This window comes from Papaver somniferum, chromosome 2 (assembly GCF_003573695.1).
Source record: "Papaver somniferum cultivar HN1 chromosome 2, ASM357369v1, whole genome shotgun sequence".
Taxonomy (NCBI): Eukaryota; Viridiplantae; Streptophyta; class Magnoliopsida; order Ranunculales; family Papaveraceae; genus Papaver; species Papaver somniferum.
The window spans coordinates 121513507-121525804 of NC_039359.1; the positions used below are offsets into that span (position 1 = coordinate 121513507).

The 12298-nt window shown below is 35.0% G+C and overlaps 1 long non-coding RNA gene across 1 annotated transcript; it reads right to left on the reverse strand.

Annotated features, from left to right (window-relative positions):
- Positions 1 to 8076: 8076 nt before the first annotated feature.
- Positions 8077 to 10011, reverse strand: LOC113353873. Its single transcript, XR_003361588.1, has 4 exons — positions 9631 to 10011; positions 8511 to 9150; positions 8360 to 8426; positions 8077 to 8268 (listed from the first exon to the last, which is right to left on the reverse strand). It is a non-coding gene; the product is annotated as an uncharacterized LOC113353873 (long non-coding RNA).
- Positions 10012 to 12298: the final 2287 nt, after the last annotated feature.

Sequence of the window (12298 nt, forward strand, 5' to 3'; positions counted from 1 at the left end):
AAGTTAGCATTTGGTTCCTTCTACAAAGTTGTGGATACTCATTTGACCTAGCTAGTGGACTATAAAATCAACCTAATTGAATTAGTAAACCTTGGCTATGCTAAAGATAGATAATAAAAAGGTGTAAAACCTTAAATGGGCTTAGAACCATTAGATAGAATTGTATGATTCTTGTGTGAGCCATCTTTGCTAGATTCTTAGAGTTCTTATGTGATTAACAGTTAGTTATTAACAACGATCGATTCAAAGGATGAACCAGTGGATCGTGGATCTCGAGGTAGGCGTGGCTTGTCATCAAAAGAGGTGGGAATACGTTTGACTCTTTTGTAACCATTATTGTTGCTTTTACAAAAGTTTATGCTTAACAAACTCATGCATTATCTGTCTGTGCATTCCATGCTTTGTTTAAATTGCAGTATGATAATTATGTTGACTCTATGAATCTTTCCACGATTTTGAAAGGACTTGTAATGTTTTGTTTGTCATTAATTGTTATGGGAAATGAGAATTTCCACGTATGGTATATGGGATACGCTCCTTCACATTTATACCTACATGAATTCAGCTTTTATTGCTTAGAGTGGGCCATCATGGTCTTGGTGATATCAATAGATAATGAGTGTGGTTAGCACGAATATTATACATTGTTTGAAGAAGGAGTTTGTCCATATACATGTTTGTATTTCAGTGACTTGGTCACTTTTTAATGTTTGGAAAAACATTATTGTTTTCCAAATCTTGACATGATTACTTGAAAGTTAAATGTTATTCCTGCCGGCCCTTTTAGGGATGATGTGCTCACCCATTCCCACTTTCAGTTTCAGAGACAGATCAGAGTTGCGCATCGAAAGCTTCGAGGAGTTAAGTTTGTTTGTTAGATTACTTCTGCTATGTTTATTATGTTCTATAATTTATATGTAAACCAAATGACTATTGTATATGTATCATTTGAGAGGACTTCTTGTATATATATGTTTCAGAGCGGGTTAGTTTCGGGTTAAGTTTTGTATCGCATTTCTTAATTGAATGCTTAAATATATGATTTAGATTATTAGTGCCTCTATGTTTAGTTAATCTCTTGGATTAGTCAGCTGCTAGCTTGGGGGGCGCTACAATATTGGTATCAGAGGTCACTATTAGATCTTTTATGGGAAATGATAGAAATAGCCAGTGCTAGTTAGAGAACTAGATTAGTTTAGAACTGGGTTGGGTTTGTGAGATAAATCTTAATCACTAAAAGCTATTAGTAACTAAAAGTTTATTTGATTGATTGATTGTTTGTTTATGTAATGAAGTAAAAATTGTAGGGTACACCAATAACTTTAGCTAATAAAGGTTAGGGAATAATCAGTCTAAAAAGTATGAACACGTACACAATTCAATATTAGAAAAATAGTTAGATTAACATTATTGATAAATCTTGAAAGTCACTTAGGAACTTATTGAATACCGTATAATCAACAACTTGAAATTGCATAAGTGTTAATGACATTTTAGGACTAAATAATATTTGTAAGAGCAGTTAGAATAATAGTTCGACCATCAATGTTAATAATAGTAGTTAGAGCAAAAATACTATAATAGTAAATAAGATGATAATAATAGTAATACTAATTTTAATAAAGTAATGTTAGCATTTCTTAATTAGTGTCATGTTAAACTTAACTTAACTAAAATCTCATTAAAGATATATAACGATAAAAATAATAATTATGAATAAATAGCTATGAAAAATTATTAACACCTGTCTACGATTCAATTTTGTAAATTAAATTAATGGCAATTAGAAATATATTTTGCGCTTAAACTAGATAGTTAATATAAGACTTATTAGGTAGGATTAAGATCGTGAGGTCATACGATGCATACAATAAAGATTAAACTTGTTAACGACCTTATATCCAGATTATTGTTAGTCCAATAAATGATTCACTAAACCACGAAATTATACACATGAAGCGATATTTACGATACTTGAATGCTTAGTACAAAATTAGACTTAAAGGAGAATAAATTACCTATGAATAAGATACTTATTATCTAAAAACTATTAAGACATATTAAAATTTTATGCAGACTCAATTTTAAGTTATGTTAAATTACCAAGCGCAAATTTTTAACAAGATATCGTATACAGATTCAATATGAATAAATAAAATTTAGTATATCAATCCTTACGTGAATGTAAAATTATATTACAAGATTAAGGCTTAATAAAATTAAACCAAGTATCATTACTAAATAATTATGCTGACCGTATTTTAGCTACGCTAGTAATCAAATATGAAAATTTGATAAAACAATAATGAAAATGATAATATAACTAATACCATAATTTTAGATAAGTAAGACTTAGTTAATCCAGCACTGGGAAATAGTGAAGGTTGTGTTTTTTCTGTTCATAGGAAGGCATTGTTTGGATTGGCCAACCTTGACAGGGAAACTGCATTCAGAGATGATCTATCATAGAAGTATGCTGTAATTTAATCTGGAAATCCAATAGATGTAAGTTCACTTAGAAAGATTCGTAGGATTCTTCCTTGAAGTTAGAGACATATATTTTATAAAATAGAAATTAGTGTAAGAAACTTAGAGACTGAAATTTATAGTTTTCCGTTATATAAATTAGTGTAAGAAACTTAGACCTTCTTATTAAATGAGCATGGTTGAACCTAGAGCCACAAATTTTAGTTGTAGAGAGCCATTTAGGTTTGTGTGTTTGTTTTATGTTGTTTGCGCTTAGATCAGAGATGAGATTATTTTATAAGGTGGGGAGTATTTGAAGACCAGAAGGATGGTTTGATTTTCGAGGACAAAAATGTATAAGGTGGGGAGAATGTAAAGATCCTCAAGCTCGTCAACGCTATTAGACCAGTCAAGTGACGAATTAGCCGATAATAACTCAATTAGTTTAACACGAACGTTAATTATTAAAAATTGATTTAACAACGATCTAGATAAGAAACTAGTACCGTTGAATAGATATCAAAAATTTATGTGAAATGGACTACTCGAACGTGTCATTCAGACACCTGAAGAAGGAATCATCGGTATAGTGAGAAGGGCAAAATAGTCTTTTGCCATTAGACAGTCTGGGACTTCCCTTATCAATTCAACGGGTGTTCCATAAACTTCCTGGTTGGTCTTATCTTCACCCGACCGAGAAGATAAGTTTTAGGGCTGGCAACGGATAGATATCCGGAGGATATTGGCAGTTCCGATAAGGTTAAGGTTAAGGATTATCGGATATCCGGTATCCGATAATATCCGGCGGATACCAAAAATTCTAATTCGATAAGGTTAAGGTTAAGTTATCGGATATCGGATTTTTATCCGATAAAATCCGGTAACTAGGAAAAAACCTAAAAACTTGAAAAAAAACAGAGTCTATCTTTTTAAGTTCAAAATGTTCAGTGAAAAGTATAAACCCACACAAGTACAATGTTTAGAATTTACTCTCAGTCTAGTAAATGCAAAAGAAAGTATACAACAGGCTACAACAAAGCCAAAAAACAATGTCTCCCAGTCTTAGTGTGGTCTTGCTTGGCTGCCTGGCATATTGCATCAACTTCACCCAGTCCACGATTTCCATATTTGCATTCACAAATCACAAAGAATCGATTGATAAGAAAATTCTGACATCCAACATTTCAGTACCACAAAGATTTCACCATTATAAACAACATTGCAACACACATACCCACATGTTAACCAAGCAAAAGATATGCAATCTAATAAGTGACTACAAAATCTGGAGGTATAATACTAGTATTGCATGTCTGCATTATATTGTAAAGACTGGACGATAGGCTTTCACTAACAAAAAAACGACAGCATATCAAAAACAAACCTTTTAATCTTATGGTCTGAGTCATACATTTTACTCATCCAACAATGCTTATAAACTGGACTCACAGAGGTAACAAGGCATAAAACCCTATTTACAGAGGTAACCAAGCTTTCACCACTTAGTGTGTCCCTATTTCACAACCTCCCCTCTAACTTTACAACACCTATGCCCTTAAATTTGTATTTTTCATCAGCACACACATATTTGTCAACACACCACTACTTTAAGATAAACTGAGATGATGAGAAATTGAGAACATAAACTATAAATCTAAAACATAATATGGACAACATGGACAGTTCAGTAAGCAAAACAACATGTCAACAACTATATGATAATCTACACAAATAGAAAAGGCTGATATAGAATCCACTATATGGTAACAAACTCATACTAAACAATAAATAACACAATGATTTTTCACATGATAGTCAAAGATATTGCATTTAAAAGTTACAGCTTTACAAACTCATATTAGTATATTACCCTATTGCTTCCTTGTCTTGAAGACCCAATGACTGACATATGGGGTTGGCTTGGGTTGGAAGTTGATTCATGATCCCAAATTTCAGAATAACATATACATAAAAATCTGAAAGCCACAAGGCAGCATTGCTTGATGATGTAAGTGTTATAAGCTCCTATTCACTTAGATGTAGTGACATAACAAGATTTGAAAATACTGAAATAAAACTATAATATACACATTCTAACACATATCCCTAATTATTCTTTAAATTACACAAAGATAAAGGCTAAAGCAAAGAAACTATGGGTACTGTGACTACTGTCACTTTTTTTGTACTTAACATCAACAACTCATAGCATAACCAAGACACCTATGGTTGTTATTACATGTTGAAGGTTCAATACAAACAAATTGAACTGCAAATCACACATCCACAACATCCATAAAGCCATCCATGAATTGAGAATCTTTAAGAGACATGAGAATACAACATGTGGCTAAACTTCACAACATTTTTTTTAATCAAAATACTAACACTTGAAGATTACAACTTACATTCTTCTTCTTTGCTGCTACTGGATTTTTAACACCTTTCTTGGGATCCTGCAATAAGCAAATGAAGTAATGGATATGATACTGAGGTTACAATCTGAAAAGAGATCAATACAAATCGAAGCGAATCAATCTAAAAGATTAGCTGAACAGAAACAACAATATGACCAAGAAATCATTCAATCACTTCAATGGCTTATATTCAAACATGAATCAGAAAGAACTTTTCTTTAAAATCAATTGAAGTTGTGTAAACCCTAGAAGAGGGAGGGATTTAGATCGAGATGATATAGAAAAATTAAACCCCTAACTATCAATAGTAAGTTATTCTTCGACCTCATATTCCATCTCAAATCTTTCATCCGTAGCCCTAATTTTTTATTGCAACACATAAACCCTAATTTCGTAAGAATTGAACATAGAAATTGAACAAAAATCATTAACAACATAGAGGGGGGAGCGAATCAATACCTGATTAAGAGATTAATTACTGGAGAAGTGAGAACTGAGTGATTAATCGAGAGGGGGGAGAGAGACTGAGACTGAGAAGAGAAGAAAAAAAAAGTGAATCAGAAATGTCTTCTCTCGACTCCTCGATTAATAGGTATGTGAAAATTACTAGTACGCCCCTACCCTATCGGATATCGGATATTAACCAATCGGATAGAGCCCAATCCGATTCCGATAGGTTAAGAGGACATATCCGACAATTTATCGGATTCGGATATCCGGTATCCGATATAATGGATAAAATCCTATAGGATTTCGAATAATCGGAATCGGAAACGGATCCCGGATATCGGTTATCCATTGCCAGCCCTAGATTAAGTTTTCTTTTCTCTCTTCCTTCTTTCTTATTCTTCTTCTTCTCTTCTTCGTTTCTTTTCTTCTCCTCTACTCGAGTTCTGTTCATGGCGATTGATGCTGTTGAGATGAGTTTGTGATGAGAAATATCAAGTTAGGTACTAGGTATTATTGCTGAGGATGAATCGATGATTTACAAAGAAGGTGTTTATAAATTGAAATAGTAAATCACAGAGAATCAGAATTAGGTTTACAGGTTTAGTTAGCGTTTTGAAGGTTATGAGATATGAATCGAATTACTGATAGATGAAGAACACGAGGGTTGTGATTGAATTGTTGTATTGAAGTTTTTATGATGATTAATTGAAAGGTTAGGTTTCGTGGGATTTCTGAGAAGATGTAGAAGATGAAATTAAAGCTGCAAAATTTCAGTTAGAAGTGGGTTTGACTCGAATTAGAGATAAAGGTTGAAGAAGATCACAAATTTAACGGCTAGGGTTTTGAGTTTGAAGCTGTTGAAGAATTTAGGGTTTCTGTGTTCCAAGAACAGTTGATGCTGATGAATTCAAGATGAAGAAGATAATAATTGTGAAAGTTAGTAAATGGGTTTGTTCTTAATTGATGTATGATTGAAGCTGTAGAGTTGTGTTAGTGAAGAATCATGAGTTAGGGTTCTGTTCTTGAGGATTTTGGATAAGATGAAATTAGAAGATGAAATCGGGTGTCTTGAGGGACCATTACTGATAGGTGGCGATAGTTTTGAGAAGAACTGCTGGATTGAGTCAAAGCAAAGGACAATTGATTCAAATGTTTGAGTAAAACTGAATTGAGGTAAATGTTTGCTTATAGTAAATTATTCAGATTATTATTTGTTGAGTATATGAAGTTGTTAATGAATTGAGAAATGAAGTGATATGAACTGGAATTATAGTTGAAGCTGAGATACATAGTAATACAGAGAATCTGGTATGAATTGCAATTACAGGGAGAAGGGTTAGTTATTGGTGGTGTGTTGTAATGGTGAATGTAGATGAATGCTTAGGATTTTGCAGAGTTTGACTAACTCAGATGGATTCAGTAAATGAGCCTGGTGGTAATATTGTTGAGCTGATAAGAGTGCACTGTTAGGTTGTTACTTGATCTGAGATGAGGATGTTGATTGTTGCAGTGAGGATTGTATTTGAAGTTTATTTGGAAGGGTAATAATTGGTTGGTACTGTCATGATGCAGAAAAGGAGTTGAACGTCTATTGGAGTTATTGTTGTCTGAGTAGATTGAATTTGGTGGTACATGAATGAGAATTGTGGTAATTGCAGGTGCAAGTGGAATGAGGTAGAGTTGATGATAGTAAGTGTTGAATGGTGGTGTTCTGTGTATGTTGAGGGTTAAATCAGTGGTGAACTGAAATGAGAAATGTAGATGAAAGGTGGATGAATTGAGTTGAACTAATGGAAGTTTTGTCTAGTATGGGTGTGTTTCAATTAAAGCTAAGATGGCAGTGTGGTCAAAGTACATGGGATATGGATGAATGGGTGTTGTTGTTGAGAGTGTAGTGGAGCTGGAGAATCTAGTCCTGGTAGTGATGTTTGAATTTGAGTTGTTGACAGCGATGATGCTGAAATAGTTGTTGGTTTGGGAAGTGTAGGATTATAGTTGGTAGATTCAGTGAAAGCATGTTACTGCTGCCACTTTCAGATGAGCTTAACTTAAATTTGTAATTGAGTTTTAAAGTTTGATTTAATGTTTGTATAATTTTTAGTTTGGTAAAATTGAAATGTTAATGAAGGTGCTCAGAATGAGCTTAGTTTAGGGTGTTGAGTCTTGTGATGCACCAATAGGGTGCAGTTCAGCTTCTGGCCTGTGCAAGGGCCTTGAATAGTATATATCATGAATCAGTCTTGTGGACTGAGTCGACTCACCGATCTTCTCTGACTTGACCTGAGTTGGATCCTTGAACCGATTTGACTCAGTTGGCCAATTTAGACTTTGGCTCCTTGAACTCTGACCATTGACTTAGACTTAGACGTTGACTGTAAGTTGACCTGCTACCGTTAGTTTGACTGTTAGTTGATCCTGATGGACTGAGCCTTAGATTAATGGGCCGGGTTCGTGGACTCGGGCTTAGAGTTAGTTTTCTTAGTTTGATGAATTGGACCATTTATGGTCCGAGTTAGCATTTGGTTCCTTCTACAAAGTTGTGATTAGGGCTGCACATGGGTCGGTTTTGGTCGGACCCACCACCCAACCCACTGATGGCGGGTAACAGAAGTTGTCACCCGCAACCGACCCAACATCACAATGGGTCGGTTTTCACTCGACCCACATTACGACGGGTTTGGTCGGGTGGGTGGTGGGTTACCCACCATAAAATAAAATGACATTACATAATAAAGTTGATGCAAAGTTGCAAACTCCAAAATTGATAAAGCTAACAGTAAAAAGGAACAGAGTTCAATTGTTCAAAGCTCAAAAGATAAAAGAGTGCATTACTATTGAGTATTGCCTACTATACTAAAGCCTAATATCATACAAAGCGACCAGCAGCGACTCGCTGCAAAGATGTGGATGTTTTACCTCCGAACGCGCTGAAAGCCTGAAATAAAACGAAGTCTGTAAATTAGTTACAGTAACAAAGATGAACTCAGAAAGATCAAGCTACTGACAATGATCCTTGGCGTCATTACCTTGTCTAAGCCAATAGGAATCAATCATCTATGACGATGGAAGAAGCAGCAAGGTCACCCAATAGCTCTGCAAGCGAAATGAACAATTAGAATGAATGAAAGGGTAGATGAATTTCTTGAAACAAGTAAAATAGCTCTGCAAGCGAAGTACCTTTCTACCTCAGATATCCCATTGTCCTCCACATTACTCAGATTCAAGTCCTTATTGATATACAAGTATAGAACAAGTTACTGTGTGTGTGCAGCATATATATGTAGTTGCTTATAAAATCAGAATCAGGTTAATCATTAGAGATGCGAGCTTATCTATATGGAGCAGAAGAAGTTACAGACTTGAACGAAGTAGATGAATATATATTCTTTTCATAATCGAAGAGCAGTACAAGGATTATTTTTTTTGCTCGCGCGACTGCTCAAGTAGCATTACAACCAACCATAGCGAGAACCAAAACCAAATTAAGTAATTTCTTGACAATTAAATTATTCAATAACAGTTATACAAGGAAGCTACAAAAATTAGATTCAACATAAAATCTAAGAAAAACTAGCATTTTAAAACTTCTAATCAACCATTTTGCTACTAAGGAAATACCCTTCAACATTTGCTGCTTATTGAAACGAATAAACCCGATCAAAATAAAAAGTATCATCCTCATACCTGCGCCGATACAAACCATCCATGTGAACCTCAAAATAGCAATTATTCCCACATATAGGGTCCTCTCTTCTGGCCTTGTATACATGATATCCACCTTGAACAAGGGTTCCTTCTTCAGTATAAAACCACAAATCTGCTGAGGAAACCATGTCACTAATGATTAAAATGTGAAACAGTTTCAAACTTCATTCGGCATAATTATCCATGAGGATAAATAATAATAAGCTAAAACTTATACACATCAAATTGGAAGGAACCGCCAGCATTACACAAAACAAACACTACAATAAATTGCATCTTCAGATCTCACTAAATGTAAACCAGCAAGAGTTCACAGACTTCATAGATTCCTATTTCATTTTCGAGGCTGACAATTTTGAATCCTACTCCACCAACAAAATATGTATCGACACACCTAATTATTGTTCACCGAAATTCTGATACCCACTTAGGGCACTAATTCATGCCAATTTCATACTCTTATGTATATATCTATCTCTACTAATACCCAATTAGGGCATGCCAAACTCATACTACTACCTATCAATCTCAACTGAAACTGATGATTCTGTACAAGAGTGAAACAAAGAGATAGGTAAAATTGCCAAAGTACCTGACGGGCTAATCTTCTGTAAGCGGCTTTAATATCTTTACTTGTAGCAGATTTTGGAACACCAAGTGTTGAATAATAGTCAGCAACTGCTCTAATCACAATACCACTGAAACGACGTTTACGAGCTGAAGAAAATGATGATGATGATGATGAGAAGAAGAATTTTTTGTTACTAATGTTCTAATTGTATGAAGAATAAAGAGATTGTAAGGGTTTTTTATGTCTACTACTACTAATAGAGTAATCTGAGTTTCGACCGGATGAAAATAATGTAGGTTTTTGTTCAGAAATTATGAACAAAAATGCGATTAGGGTTCGTTCAGTAATCTGATTTGGAGACCTGTCTGAGAAGGAGAGAAAAGGCCGCGGAAGAGAAGGGTTCGTGAAAAATGCGATTAGGTTAGGTATTTTATTCATCAATTCAACGCCTGTGATAATTCATTCTAGATTAGAATTAGATAATCTAAGGGTCAGGAATCCTATGTTAGTTTTGGGCAGGTGGGTGGGTCGGTTCGGGTGACGGAAGTTTCTACCCGCAACCGACCCAAGATAGGTGGGTTCTGGCGTGCCTCACCCATAGTCGATCCATGCCTAAGTGGGTTGAATCGGGTGCGGGTATTTTTGGTCGGGTACGGGTATGGTCGGCGGGTTGGGTCGGGTATGTGCAGCCCTAGTTGTGATACTCATTTGACCTAGCTAGTGGACTATAAAATCAACCTAATTGAATTAGTAAACCTTAGCTATGCTAAAGATAGATAATAAAAATGTGTAAAACCTTAAATGGGCTTAGAACCATTAGATAGAATTGTATGATTCTTGTGTGAGCCATCTTTGCTAGATTCTTAGAGTTCTTATGTGATTAATAGTTAGTTATTAACAACGATCGATTCAAAGGATGAACCAGTGGATCGTGGATCTCGAGGTAGGTGTGGCTTGTCATCAAAAGAGGTGGGAATACGTTTGACTCTTTTGTAACCATTATTGTTGCTTTTACAAAAGTTTATGCTTAACAAACTCATGCATTGTCTGTCTGTGCATTCCATGCTTTGTTTAAATTGCATTATGATAATTCTGTTGACTCTGCGAATCTTTCCACGATTTGGAAAGGACTTGTAATGTTTTGTTTATCATTATGAATTGTTATGGAAATGAGAATTTCCACGTATGGTATATAGGATACGCTCCTTCACATTTATACCTACATGAATTCAGCTTTTATTTCTTAGAGTGGGTCATCATGGTCTTGGTGATATCAATAGCTAATGAGTGTAGTAGCACGAATATTATACATTGTTTGAAGAAGGAGTTTGTCCATATACATGTTTGTATTTCAGTGACTTGGTCACTTTTTAATGTTTGGAAAAACATTATTGTTTTCCAAATCTTGCCATGATTACTTGAAAGTTAAATGTTATTCCTGTTGGGCACCCCTTTTAGGGATGATGTGCTCACCCATTCCCACTTTCAGTTTCAGAGACAGATCAGAGTTGCGCAGCGAAAGCTTCGAGGAGTTAAGTCGGTTTGTTAGATTACTTCTGCTATGTTTATTATGTTGCATAATTTATCTGTAAACCAAATGACTATTGTATATGTATCATTTGAGAGGACTTCTTGTATATATATGTTTCAGTTCGGGTTAGTTTCATGTTAAGTTTTGCATCACATTTCTTAATTGAATGCTTAAATATATGATTTAGATTCTTAGTACCTCTATGTTTAGTTAATCTCTTGGAAGTCAGCTGCTAGCTTGGGGGGGGGGGGGGGGGGTACAGAAACCCTGGTTAATATCCCCCATGTGACACGATTGATGTCTCGTGATTGTGTAGTCTGCAAGGCAGACATGTATTTAGTTAGTCAGTTGCTAACTTCATGGGACGATGAGTCCTTGCATTGTTGAGTCGAACAAATGTTCTAGAACTCATGAATTGAACGTGTCCGTTGTGACAGTAGTTCAACTGTCGAATAAATGTTGATAGTTAAGGTGAAAAATATTGTTCACTTGATGAATTTTTGAATATTGATAGTTGAACCAATATTCCTTAGTCTGAGCAAATATTTCTCATTTGAGCAAGTATTGCTCGTTTGATGAATTATTGGTAACAAGACCAAATAAAATATCAATTCAAAATACTGGTAACTGAACCGAGTATAATTAATTGGAATGTTGATCATGTGATCAACGTAAAATTATTAGTGTTTGAATCTGCTCAGAATTATGTTTTGCATAGCTTTGGATCTAAAACCCTAATTTTGATCAATTGCTAATCAATTGATGATTCATTGAAAATCAACGATGGAGTGAAGGAGGGACCGTCTACATGGGATGATGAGTCGACCATGTAACGCCCAGATGCTCGAGTGAGCAAAATATCAAAGTCTCTTGAAGACCAGTTGGTGAAGAGATGATTAAATGCTGGTTTAATTATTCATTAAAATATTGTTCGTCTGAACCCTAGGTGATAAAACCTAATAAAATATGAAGAGATGAAGGACCGACCAAGGGGTCATGAAACCGGCCCTGGTTGGTCATGGGATCGACTGACGATCATTTTATGAAATTCCAAATTGTTTGGAAGAGTTTGAACCTAATGTGAACAAATTAGGTCAAATGATGAAAAAGTATGGGACCGGCCTCTTGCAAGCTAAAGATCCAACCTCGGTCGGTCAA